The following is a 13,341-nucleotide window of genomic DNA, read 5'->3' as shown; positions in this document are numbered from 1 at the left end:
CTTTTCTTTTGATATGTTGTATTTTCAGATATTCATACAACAAAATATTTTTTGTGAAAATGATCAAAAACGCTGGTGGTGGCTGGCAACTTTTTTTTTCTTTTTTTTTATACGCTGGCGGGGAAAGAGTTAATAACTTTTTGTATTAACAAAAACTAGTTTAGGACTTTTGTTTAATAGCCTTGCCTCATACTGTTTAAAAACAGGAACCCACCATTCTCCTTGACAGATGCACATAACCAGGTTTCTGTGGAGTTGTCATAGGTGCACTTATACCAGAGATCCGTGTTCTCGATGTCTCCCAAAGTCCACCAGGACTAGAAAAAGCATAAAAAGTTTTCCGTTTTTAGTTGAAAACGGTGTAGTGTAAATGGCCCCTAAGATGTAATGATGTGTAGATGCTTTTAAAAAATGTGAGTTTCTCAAATTTCATTTGTTAAAATGTTTCACAATTTTTGGAAAAAGAGCTTCACCTGATCTCCAGTGATTTACATTTATAATATATATATATATATATATATATATATATATATATATATATATATATATATATATATATATATATATATATATATATATAATATGCAGCAGAAGACAATTTTGAGCACATTTTGATTGTATGAGCAAATGCATAGTTCAGAGGTCATGTGTGTTTGTCAGTTTCTTTATTGCAGTTCTGACTAACCTTCTCCATGGTGGCAATGAAGAGTATGGCCAGGGTGACCAAATGCAGAACGGTCACAAACATCAACAGGAAAGACATTTTGGTGGATCCTGTCGGTAGAAGAAGAAGAATTTCTGTTAGAGAACTTCCATCTCATGTACTCACAAAGGAAAATGAGGAATCATTTGGGATTTATCAATGTGTCTAAAAAGCCTCTGATGTAGCCGACATTATGAGCGCTGTGTAAACATATAGTCTGTTCTCTAGCATTGAATGAGATTAAACAAACTGAAAGATAAACGTTCTCCTGTTCTATCTGATGTGAATGTGCATCCTATACAGGTCAAAAGTTTAATGTTTTTGAAAGAAGTCTCTTTGCTCACCAAGGCTGCATTTATTTGATCAGAAATAAAGTAAAACAGTGAAATATTATTAAAATTTAAAAGAACCGTTTTCTGTTTGAATGTATTGTAAAATTTAATCTATTCCTGTGATCAAATCTGCATTTTCAGCATCAAGCCTTCAGTGTCACATGATCATTCTAATATGATGATTTGCTGCTCAAGAAACATTTCTGATTATCATCAATGTGGGAACTGATTCACTTGGTTTTCAGGATTCTTTGATGAGTAGAAAGTTCAAAATATATTTTGTAACAAAGTGATCAATTTGATGTATCATTGCTGAATAAAACTGGTGTATGATGCCAAATAGAGGCTCTCTGGAAATGTTCTCGACTGCATGAGGAAGTTTTCTTGATCAAAATGATGCCATTTGCTGACAGAATCTTTCCAGGGAAAAATGTAGGACTTGCGTGTGAACTTTGATTCAAGCACTGTAATAATACATGGTGTCATACCTATAAATGAATTTTCACCTCACTGCTAGACGCTTTTGCATCATCATGTTTCCAAGACGCAAAGCATATAGCAATTCCACAAACGTTCCATGACTTTTCCGTCCATAAGATGAATGGAGACTTCTGCTTGAATCCAACAAAACCTGCATTCATACAAGGACTGTGTGACGGATCGGGATGGGGAAGGAAGATTGGGATCGACACACACGGATCCCAAGATTCCACACCCTCTATGTCACTACTGTGCAGTGAAAATAACTCGCACTGCGTTTCAGATCTCTTCCCAAATCAGAGACCAAGAGGCCCTTTGTGGTGGCCGTAAGATTACGTATTTAGACAACATTCTCTAACTCATGGTTTTCATTAAATCGGCCCCCACCTCTCATGTTTACATGCAGGAGCTTCTCATTACGTGTTCCTGGAACAGATTCGGACAGTTCCTGCTCTTTAGTCACTCTCTCTGCCATGCAAGACTTTCCTAAGATGTTCTTTAAATTATAGAGCTGTAATTACCAATCATAAAAGCTACAGAAACACCTCACACAGAACAGAACAGACACATTTTGATTACATAATCTTTTCCACATCTAAGATTTTTCTGGATTGTTATATGAACAAACAAACAGAAGAATGTCTCGGAGAACATAAATAGTTTGACTCTTAGGTTCAGGATCATATGAACTATTTTATAGGGTTCTTTTGAAATGACATATTCTTGGTGTGACTTTTAGGTCTTAAGGGTTCTTGTGCATTAAAGTAAACGTGATGATCTATAGGTTCTTTATGCACCAGTACATCCATGGAACATCAGGCTCTAAAAAGTCTGGAAGTACTCATTTTAAGAGAGGAAATACTCGCTGTTTTTGAAGAAATAAAAATGCAGCTTACCTTGAGTGTGCTCGTACCAACAGATCTTCGGAAAACTTTCGTCTGAAGTCCAGTGTTGTTTCTTAGCTGGTCTCCTCCCCTTCTCTCATCTCCTCCACTCACTCACTCACTCACTCTCTCCATAGACTCCCACGTTTGGGAAAAACGGTCCAAGAAGGAATGTGAGCTCGGTTAGAGGAGGAGTTTCCTTCACAGCTCCACAGCTTTGGGTTAGTTAAAAATGGGCTTGAGTTTGTGTCCGCCCAAACCCAGAGAGAGTCTGTTACATAATTACACAACACTCAATGCAATGATGTTCTGATATGATATTTCCTGTTGGATGAAACACAGACCACCCAGACAAACATCAGTTCTCACCCAAATCCCCTGTGAAGGGTTTCAATCTTTCCGCTCAACCAAACTGAACTATTTTTATCTTGTTCTGTACATTTGTGGTTTTATTTATTTATTTTATTTAGTATAAACAGGCTAAATACTCTAATAAGAGGAAAGGAACATTTAGTATTTTAATACAATATTTTATGCATCTTCACGTGCTCTTAATATCTGGGTCATTCCATAAAAAATAATGTTGTCTTTTTCCAATTTTGTGTCCTTCATGAACATAAAAAAAACAATGAAAAACTAACGCCAGCTTTTATGTGTTGTTAGCATAGCCTATAAATGTCTTTTGTCAATGAGGATGCATTATTTTAAAATAATAGTGTATATATATATATATACATGTAAGGCCCGCTATATTGGTCCAATTGCCGGTTCGCCAATACATGGGGAAGGTTTCACGCGTTCTGTCCTCACTCATGCAAAGTATTGGTTGGTTAAATTTGTAATACATTAATCATATGTATTTACTCGTTACTTCATCTGACTCCATAAATGAAAGGTTTTAATAACATCTGTGCCTCACTAAAGGTGAGCAAATGTATGACTATTCCTTTTAACCATTAAATGAACAATATCAAAATCAGTTAGAATAATCACATGTAACAATTTAATATTTCAGATATCAGAGATCAATTCCACAATCAATTCAAATATCTAGAACATGGTTATACATTGGTTACACCAAATAATCTTACCCAGCTTGTAGCCTACCTGAGATAGAGAGAGAGAGAGAAAGGGAAAGAGAGAGAGAGAGAGAGAGAGAGAGAGACCACCTATTCCATTCGTACCCAGCAAAGAAGACCCAGAGAGCCCGAGCACACCTTCCTTTATCCTCCTGACCAGGTGACATGGGGGATGGGGGAGACCACCCTCAAATGGCTTAACCAGTTTCCTCCTGACCAGGTGACATGAGGGGTGGGGGAGACCACCCTCAAATGGCCTAACCAGTTTTCTCTAAACTTCTATAAACCTTATTACCTTTTATTTTATCTATCTGGATATGAGATATCTGTACCACTCACTTTGAGACATTTCAAATGACACCAAAAACATAACAGTCAATGTTAAATATTCACATTAAACCATGTTCTTGTGTGAGTTCCTAGTTTCTGAGAGGAAGTCAGGTTGTATGGGGGAGGTCAAATGTTAATTAGCCAGCAGCAGAGCCATAGAGAGAAAGAGTTGCGACACTCCCATAGACCTCCGTTGTAAAAAATGGCGGCGCTTTTAACCGCCTACTTCCGGGATTTGAAGATCGGATTAGTTCCAAACACTGTCATTTGGGCGTTGGACACCATTCACTTACATTGCTGCGTGTCGAGTTGTTCCAGAGGTAAGTTTCTGAAATATCGACCTCTTTTGAATTGTCAACTGTCTATATTGTATCAGAGGCCCTTTGCGATGTTTATACTGGTCTTCATTTGTACAGCGTAATTATTTATATTTTATGTTGGTTGTTTCAACCAATTTTCAAGCTCTGCCTGCTAGCTAGCGCGACTTCGTCAGCTGTGACAGTAAGAGTTCGGTAATGAATCGCTACCACCTTTATAGCAACTTTATTTAATTACATTTTTTGGGATATACTAACTTTTCATTATGTTTTGTTGTCTTGAGGGAAGCGGCTTGTGAGAACAATGCTGGACCTCTAGGATTGTTATGGCCATCACCTGGTCTGTTTCATGGATCACCTGCCCCTGGTTTTTGTTTTTCTTGTTCACACACAAGCACACATTTTTGTTGTCTGTCATTGTTTAATAAAAATATTTTATTTGAAAACCTTCATTTGTATAAGCCATGCTTAACTGATGTCTCAATAGCTGTAACAGAAGTTACAAGTGTTTTGTTAGTTAATTGGATTGAGTTACATCTACCCTTACTCTTAGCCTACTCTGTACACTAACCCAGAGCCATAGAGAAAAATCTTCTCTCTGCACCTATATACCCAAACATAAAAGCGTAAATTCGTTTTTAATCTGTTATAGTTTTGTTAATATGTGTATGGCTTAATCTTAAAATTATATTCTTAGTCTTAACATGATCATGTTTCACGTTGTGGTCCTGGGGGTGGCCACTTTCATCAGAAGAAGTGAGCTAGCTTCTAAGCGAATTCTGAACAGACCGCCACGGCAGACCTAAGCAAAATCACGGGAATCAATAGCCTAATACGCCCAGTTGAGCTAAAATAAATATCATGAGACGTCCATCATCAGATGAATGATATGGAAAAGTTAAGTTAGAGCCGCTAAAGCCAGTGCTACTACCCATGCGAACATGAACACTAAGCTTTTCCCTCCAAAAATATAGCCTAAAACTTATCTCCAAATGCAAAACTGACATTAACAAAATGCAATAACAGCTGAAAAAGTACTTGGGTGTGTGTTTTATTTTATATTTACCGTTCAATAATGCAATCGCTGCTGTCTGTCCCATAGAAGAACATGACAGCCAGCGTATATTTTGGAACTATTGGGGCTTACATGAACCACGTGACAGCCATAGCGGCGACATCAAAGAGTGTCGCAGCTCTCTCTCTCTATGGCTCTGGCCAGCAGGGCCCTTTTGTCCCATAAATCAGGCCTCAACCAGTATTTTCAGTCTTACATACACATTATTATACATATATTATACATATATTATATATACATATAATGTATGTTATATGTATATATAATATACATTATATATATACACATTACATTAATATATACAAAATATATATACAGTGGGGCACATAATCCTGCTCGTTTGTCAAGTCAAGTCACTTTTATTTATATAGCGCTTTTTACTATACAGATAGTATCAAAGCAGCTTCACATTGATAACATGAAAATAATACAACAAAGTTTGTTTCTAGAAGAAAATTGCATCGTCGTCCACCCTTAATAAGGCAGATCAATAATATTGTTGAATATTAAATGTCCCCAACTAAGCAAGCCGAAAGCCAAGGCAACAGTGGCAAGGAACTAAAACTCCATCAGGTCATTAAATGGAGAAAAAAACCTTGGGAGAACCCAGGCTCAGTCGGGGGCCAGTTCTCCTCTGGCCAACGAGCGAACAGTGTATGATTATGATCCAGGCAGCATTACAGGTCAGAAGTCAGATTGGTTGTGTCGATGAGGCCTTCACAGGGCTGATGAGGCTGGCACTTCAGGGATGTGTCATGGTTAGGGTCCAGGTGCAGATCCACCATCTGATCTGGATACGACCGGGATCCACCTCACTTCAGGAAACGGAGAGACTGGTTGACACTTCAGGACTGCGTTGTCGTCGTGTCCAGGCGCTGGTCCTTCATCAGATCTGGATATGGCCTGGATCCGGTGGACTGCGGTAAACCTCGGTATAAACAGAGAGACTAATATTAGCGTAGACGCCATTCTTCTTATGATGTAACGAGTACATCAGGATTTATGGGAAGTGTTCCCGGTTCTGGCTGGCCTAACCTATGCAGCCTAATATAGAATTATAAAAGTCTATAATGTGTATGCTAGGTCAAAGAGATGTGTTTTTAATCTAGCTTTGAACTGACAGAGTGTGTCTGCTTCCCGGACAATGTTAGGAAGACTGTTCCAAAGTTTTGTTGCTAAATAGGAGAAGGATCTACCGCCAGCAGTCCATTTTGATATTCTAGGTATTATCAACTGGACGGAATTTTGAGATCGCAATAGACGTGAAGGACTATAATGCGTTAAGAGCTCGCTCAAGTACTGCAGAGCTAAACCATTTAGTGCTTTGTAAGTAATCAGCAATATTTTAAAATGTATACAATGTTTAATAGGGAGCCAGTGCAGAGTTGACAGAACCGGGCTAATAATAATACAGTTATTATTATCACAATAATTATCACAATACAATTATTCAAATTCTTAGTGTTAAAGGGATAGTTCACTTTGAAATTAATTTTTGGTATGTTTTAGCTTACCTCAAGGGCATCCAAGATGTAGGTGTCTTTTTTTCCGCAGTAGTTTCAATTTTGATATTTTTAGGTCAAACCGTTCTTGTCTGTCAGTCATATAATGCAGGTCGATGGTCATTATCTACACATTAAGTCAATAAGTACACATTGAAGGCCTAAGACACGAAACGAGCGGTTTGTGTGAGAAAACGAACAGTATTTATATCGTTTTTACCACTTATACGCAGCCATGTCCGAGTGATCTGATCTGACGTGTGCGCAGACTGGTGCATAGATATATACACTAGATGTCGCCTTGTCTACGGCAGTTCATTGGAACGAATGTCTTTAAGGCGACATCTAGTGTGTATATATCTATGCACCAGTCTGCGCACACGTCAGATCAGATCACTCGGACATGGCTGCGTATAAGTGGTAAAAACGATATAAATACTGTTCGTTTTCTCACACAAACCGCTCGTTTCGTGTCTTAGGCCATCAATGTGTACTTACGATGGGGAATTGTTTAATTTGGACGACGGGGAATTGTTTTAATTTGGACTCTGTGCTTGTGTTTTGAGATAATGACCATAGACCTGCATTATATGACTGACAGACAAGAACGGTTTGACCTAAAAATATAAAAATTGAAACTACTGCGGAAAAAAAGACACCTACATCTTGGATGCCCTTGAGGTAAGCTAAAACATACCAAAAATTAATTTCAAAGTGAACTATCCCTTTAAGCATGATAATATGGTAGCATATCACACTGAAGTAGGCTGATTTAAAATGAACATTTATTTAAAATAAAAGTTCTTCTTTTGGCAGAATTACATTTCCTTAATAGGCTAATCAGAGGCTTTACTCCCTTCAAACATAAATTGTCAATGTTTCATTACATCACTGTTTGAAAACACTCAGAATAATTTTTTGTTCAGTTCATTGTTCATTTCAAATTCTTAAATTTAATCAATCTATTAAATTAAAATGATAAGACACTAGGCTGTTACCAATCAAATTAAATAATTTACACTGAAAAATTAAAACTGTATTAAATGAGACTTTGAGAGTGTAAATATTTTTTCAATATACAAATAAGGAATGTTGAAAAGAATGATAGGCTACTTTGAAACTAAACCGCCAGTAGGAGCAAAGAGTATAAAAGTACCAAGAGGCGAAACTCCGTTGCAGTTTTGACAACAATCGCTAGATGGCGCTGCTGTCGCGCTGTCGCCATTTTGGACTGAACCAACGGCTTTACCGTTAGCACAACTACCGTATACAGCATTAACATTATGTCTGGAAATAATTGGAAACAAAGAAAACAGTGTTCTGCCATCGACTGCAACAACTACCAGTGTACAACCAATCAACTAGCATTTCATAGATTCCCCAAAGATCCAGAGAGGTAAAGTAGAAAAGGTTTTTATTAACGTTAAAGTGAGCTAACGTCAACGATAACGTGCTGTAACGTTAATGTAAGCTATCCCATAACCGCAGTAACAGTTTGCTAACGTTATGTATTTGGTCGAAATTGAGTCAAGACTCGAAATGGGCTTTTTAAATCGCATATTTTCAGAGATAGGCTATATGAACACCTAACCTGGCAAATGACCGCTTTATTAATTAATTGTTATCACTAAATTAACCCTTTAACTGTCGAGCCCTGATATGTTTTCCTTGATTGGTTTTCCCTGAAGAAAATTACGTTGTTGAAAACGAAAGTAAAAGAGTGACGCTCGTTCATTGCGTTTTACCGTGATGAGAGTTCCATGTCTTTATTAAGAAACTTCTTAAAAGGAAAGGAAAGGAAAGGAGAGGAACTTCCTGCACAGCTACTGTTCGGACCCTCTTGCTAACTGCTCCGCGCTTTGCTCTATCGCTTTTACATTTTATCTCTCCCATATTTTCATATTTTATTTCCTTTTATCACCTAATTTTAACTTCAGCAAATCAGCACAGTGCTCAAACGACAAAGTTTGGATTATTACAAAAACGCAGAATTCTTTTACCCGACCAGCTTACATTCCGGGGAAAGGAAAACACAACTGCCTACACTCATAAGGATAAGAGAGAAAATGCCTCTTCTGGTTCAAGAATCTACTTGCTGCACTAACTTCTTGAAACAAAGTTACGTACGGGACCACCAAACCAGACGGAACACACAACAGAGCTTCGTCATGGACACCCTCAGCATATAGCCGGTGAGTCCCATGAAACTAGTGCTCCTCAACAGGTAGAGAAACAAGCCGATCGACTTACAAATCGATGGCACAAACAGGGAGCGAGACCCAAAGGCACTCGAGACATCAGATTGTCACGAGCCTCACATATTACCGCAGTAGCATCCTCTACCCCAGATACAACTCTGACAAGGATTGCAAACACTGGTCTCCTACCACCGCCTATACATCTTGAGAACAGATTTCAAGTACTAATGAATGTAAATGAGGAATCCCCAAACGTGATGAATGTGATCGAACACAGACTGAATCAGCCAGTAGCTAACACTGATGCTAACTGGCGCTCAAGGTCGAGCAGACAGCGGCACTCAGCTCAGAGCGCAGCCGAGCCCAGGACTCTGATAGTGGGAGACTCCATAATCAGAAACATTAGCTGCAGGGATACAACTACATGCTGCCTTCCACAAGCAACAACTTCTGATATAAACAGGGAACTTCAGAACATTCTGATGAAATATAAGACTGCAAATCGACTCATCATTCATGTGGGGAAGAATGATATTCATAAAGAGCAGTCAGAACTCAAGAAGGATTTCAATGAACTTTTTGAAACACTTAAAAGACTGAAAGTTCAAACATTCATCAGTGGACCACTCCCAGCAAGAGGAACAAACAGGTTTTCACGGTTGCTTGGGCTTAATACTAGGGATGTCCCGATACCACTTTTTCACTTCCGATACGATACCGATGCCGCAGCTTTGGCTATTTGCCGATACCGATATCAATCCGATATTTTTATTTTATTCTTGAACTAATACTACTAATAATAAAATATATGGAAGCACTTTGCTCAATTAGCCACATAAGAACATCTCACTCAAATGGAGAACAAATACTTCCCCAGTATATAGTCCACAACAACAGTTGATAATGAAAGACTGCCACACTTTATTCAAAAGACCTTGAGATATGTTTGGTAACCTGAATGAATTTAAAATTAATTTGCTATATTTTAGATCAATATATTTGTTTCCTTAAAATTTTTATTAACTTTAACTTTATTCTAATCTGAATTATAAATCATTTATTTCTGTATAAAATAATACTACTTTTAAAAACACATTTGATTTTCTTTTTTAATCAATGTAGAATGTGTAAATTAAAAATAAACAGATTAGTGCTCTGTTTTAGGACAAGAAATGAAAACCAATGCAATATGATGAATGTCCAAAAGATGAGATCATTTTTGCTTTTAAACAGCGTGTGTGTGTCTGTGTGTGTGTGTGTGTGATTTTGGTTGGGTGACAGTTACAGTTTGACAAGAGTTTACAGTTTGACAAAAGCACAATGTTGTGTTTTACACAAATATAAGTAGGCTAAACACTTTTTGCAGTTTTAATGATGTCCTGTATGAAAATGACGGAGTATGTTTTTATGTTTCCACTGTTCGATGGCGCCCGTGCCTCTCTCTCTCTGACACACACACACACACACACATTCCAGCATTGCAATCTTGACATCGCAGCCTGTTCATTTTGCTGCATTCACACCAAACGCGAATAGAGCGTCAAATTCGCGTCTAGTTCGATGATTGAACAGTTTGAATCCATTCGCGCGTCCAAAGCGAATAGGACGCGCCGCACGCGTATAATGATAAAGCGAGCATTTGAAGCGATATAGACGCGCGTTCAGAGCTAAGGCAGGGCTACAGATTAGGTGTCCCTAAAGAACCCGCAAATGTCTATACGCGAGTTTTATTTATTTTTATACCGTGTATTCTATGTGTAAATCCATGCACCCCTAATAGGTATCGGATCATAGGTATCGGATAATTTTTTTTCTCCCCTCCGATATCCGATCTAGCGTTTTGGGCCAGTATCGGCACGATACCGATGCCGTGGATCGGATCGGGACATCCCTACTTAATACATGGCTGCAAAAAACCTGCAATATAAAAGGAGTGAACTTCATTGACAACTTCAATCTTTTCTGGAGTCAGAGACAACTGTTTCATCGGGATGGCCATCACCCAAACAAACTTAGTTCAAGAGTGTTAAAGGACAATATCTACTTCTCCCTCAATCATCCTTCTGCAGTGTGTGCCAATCTGAACGGCACACACACACCTGGACACAGTATGAATGACCACGGGACTTCACTTCAGCAGCAAAATGGACATGCGGTTGACATATCACACAAGGACAATGATAACACCACTCCGCCACAACAACCTCTGCTCACGGACACAATCTCAGCTGAGCCCTGCCCACAGAGCTCACCACAGACAGACACATTAGAACTGCTCCAAGATTCAGCACCCAAGGACGACTTCGTTTTTCGGTTCGGTTTGAATTTCGTTATACCCCTACCTGCCACTGAAGCTAGATCTGTGTCTGTCAAGAAGAGATGCTTAAATGAGAACACTAGTGTACTATTTATGAAGGCAAAAGTGTGTTAAAGGGTTAGTTCACCCAAAAATGAAAATTCTGTCAGTAATTACTCACCCTCATGTTGTTCCAACCGCGTAAGACCTTCGTTCATCTTCGGAACACAAATTAAGATATTTTTTGATGAAATCTGAGAGCTGATCACTTCTCCGTAGGCTGCTAGGTGGCCCAAACTTGCTGGCCCAGAAAAGTTATTAAAGAGATCGTTAATATAGTCCAAGTGACTACAGTGGCTCAATCTTAAGTATATCAAGCGACGAGAATACTTTTTGTGCGCAAAAACAAACAAAAATAACGACTTTATTCCACTATTCATTTCCTTCTCTCTGGGCCTCGTAGTGTTTTTGCGCAGCGCGTCTGTGTTACACGTCACCACGTAGGCTCACTATTGGCCGACGCTGGTCATGTGTGTGACGCGCAGCGCAAAAACACTACGTGAACCAACTAGAGGCCCAGAGAGAAGGAAATGAATAGTGGAATAAAGTCGTTATTTTTGTTTGTTTTTGCGCACAAAAAGTATTCTCGTCGCTTGATATACTTAAGATTGAGCCACTGTAGTCACTTGGACTATATTAACGATCTCTTTAATAACTTTTCTGGGCCAGCAAGTTTGGGCCACCTAGCAGCCTACGGAGAAGTGATCAGCTCTCAGATTTCATCAAAAAATATCTTAATTTGTGTTCCGAAGATGAACGAAGGTCTTACGCGGTTGGAACAACATGAGGGTGAGTAATTACTGACAGAATTTTCATTTTTGGGTGAACTAACCCTTTAACACACTTTTGCCTTCATAAATAGTACACTAGTGTTCTCATTTAAGCATCTCTTCTTGACAGACACAGATCTAGCTTCAGTGGCAGGTAGGGGTATAACGAAATTCAAACCGAACCGAAAAACGAAGTCGTCCTTGGGTGCTGAATCTTGGAGCAGTTCTAATGTGTCTGTCTGTGGTGAGCTCTGTGGGCAGGGCTCAGCTGAGATTGTGTCCGTGAGCAGAGGTTGTTGTGGCGGAGTGGTGTTATCATTGTCCTTGTGTGATATGTCAACCGCATGTCCATTTTGCTGCTGAAGTGAAGTCCCGTGGTCATTCATACTGTGTCCAGGTGTGTGTGTGCCGTTCAGATTGGCACACACTGCAGAAGGATGATTGAGGGAGAAGTAGATATTGTCCTTTAACACTCTTGAACTAAGTTTGTTTGGGTGATGGCCATCCCGATGAAACAGTTGTCTCTGACTCCAGAAAAGATTGAAGTTGTCAATGAAGTTCACTCCTTTTATATTGCAGGTTTTTTGCAGCCATGTATTAAGTAGGGATGTCCCGATCCGATCCACGGCATCGGTATCGTGCCGATACTGGCCCAAAACGCTAGATCGGATATCGGAGGGGAGAAAAAAAATTATCCGATACCTATGATCCGATACCTATTAGGGGTGCATGGATTTACACATAGAATACACGGTATAAAAATAAATAAAACTCGCGTGCACATTATTTAATGTAATACGGAACTAACGATACTGTTAGATACGCGCATAGACATATGCGGGTTCTTTAGGGACACCTAATCTGTAGCCCTGCCTTAGCTCTGAACGCGCGTCTATATCGCTTCAAATGCTCGCTTTATCATTATACGCGCGCGGCGCGTCCTATTCACTTTTGACGCGCGAATGGATTCAAACTGTTCAATCATCGAACTAGACGCAAATTTGACGCTCTATTCGCGCTTGGTGTGAATGCAGCAGAATGAACAGGCTGCGATGTCAAGATTGCAATGCTGGAATGTGTGTGTGTGTGTGTGTGTCAGAGAGAGAGAGGCACGGGCGCCATCGAACAGTGGAAACATAAAAACATACTCCGTCATTTTCATACAGGACATCATTAAAACTGCAAAAAGTGTTTAGCCTACTTATATTTGTGTAAAACACAACATTGTGCTTTTGTCAAACTGTAAACTCTTGTCAAACTGTAACTGTCACCCAACCAAAATCACACACACACAGACACACACACGCTGTTTAAA

At 39.1% G+C, this 13,341-nt stretch overlaps 1 protein-coding gene and 1 long non-coding RNA gene across 2 annotated transcripts in view; one reads left to right on the top strand and one right to left on the bottom strand.

Annotated features, from left to right (window-relative positions):
• The window catches only part of LOC309487883 (coiled-coil domain-containing protein 30), a 62,370-nt gene that overhangs the window by 10,649 nt on the left and 38,380 nt on the right, over window positions 1–13,341 (top strand). The window lies entirely within an intron of this gene.
• On the bottom strand, window positions 5,537–13,324 carry LOC309488037. Its single transcript, XR_014201985.1, has 2 exons — window positions 10,788–13,324; window positions 5,537–9,562 (listed from the first exon to the last, which is right to left on the bottom strand). It is a non-coding gene; the product is annotated as an uncharacterized lncRNA (long non-coding RNA).

This window comes from Leuciscus leuciscus, assembly GCF_965113295.1.
Source record: "Leuciscus leuciscus genome assembly, chromosome: 23".
Lineage (NCBI taxonomy): Eukaryota > Metazoa > Chordata > Actinopteri > Cypriniformes > Leuciscidae > Leuciscus > Leuciscus leuciscus.
This window is presented reverse-complemented; position numbering and strand designations above follow the sequence as displayed.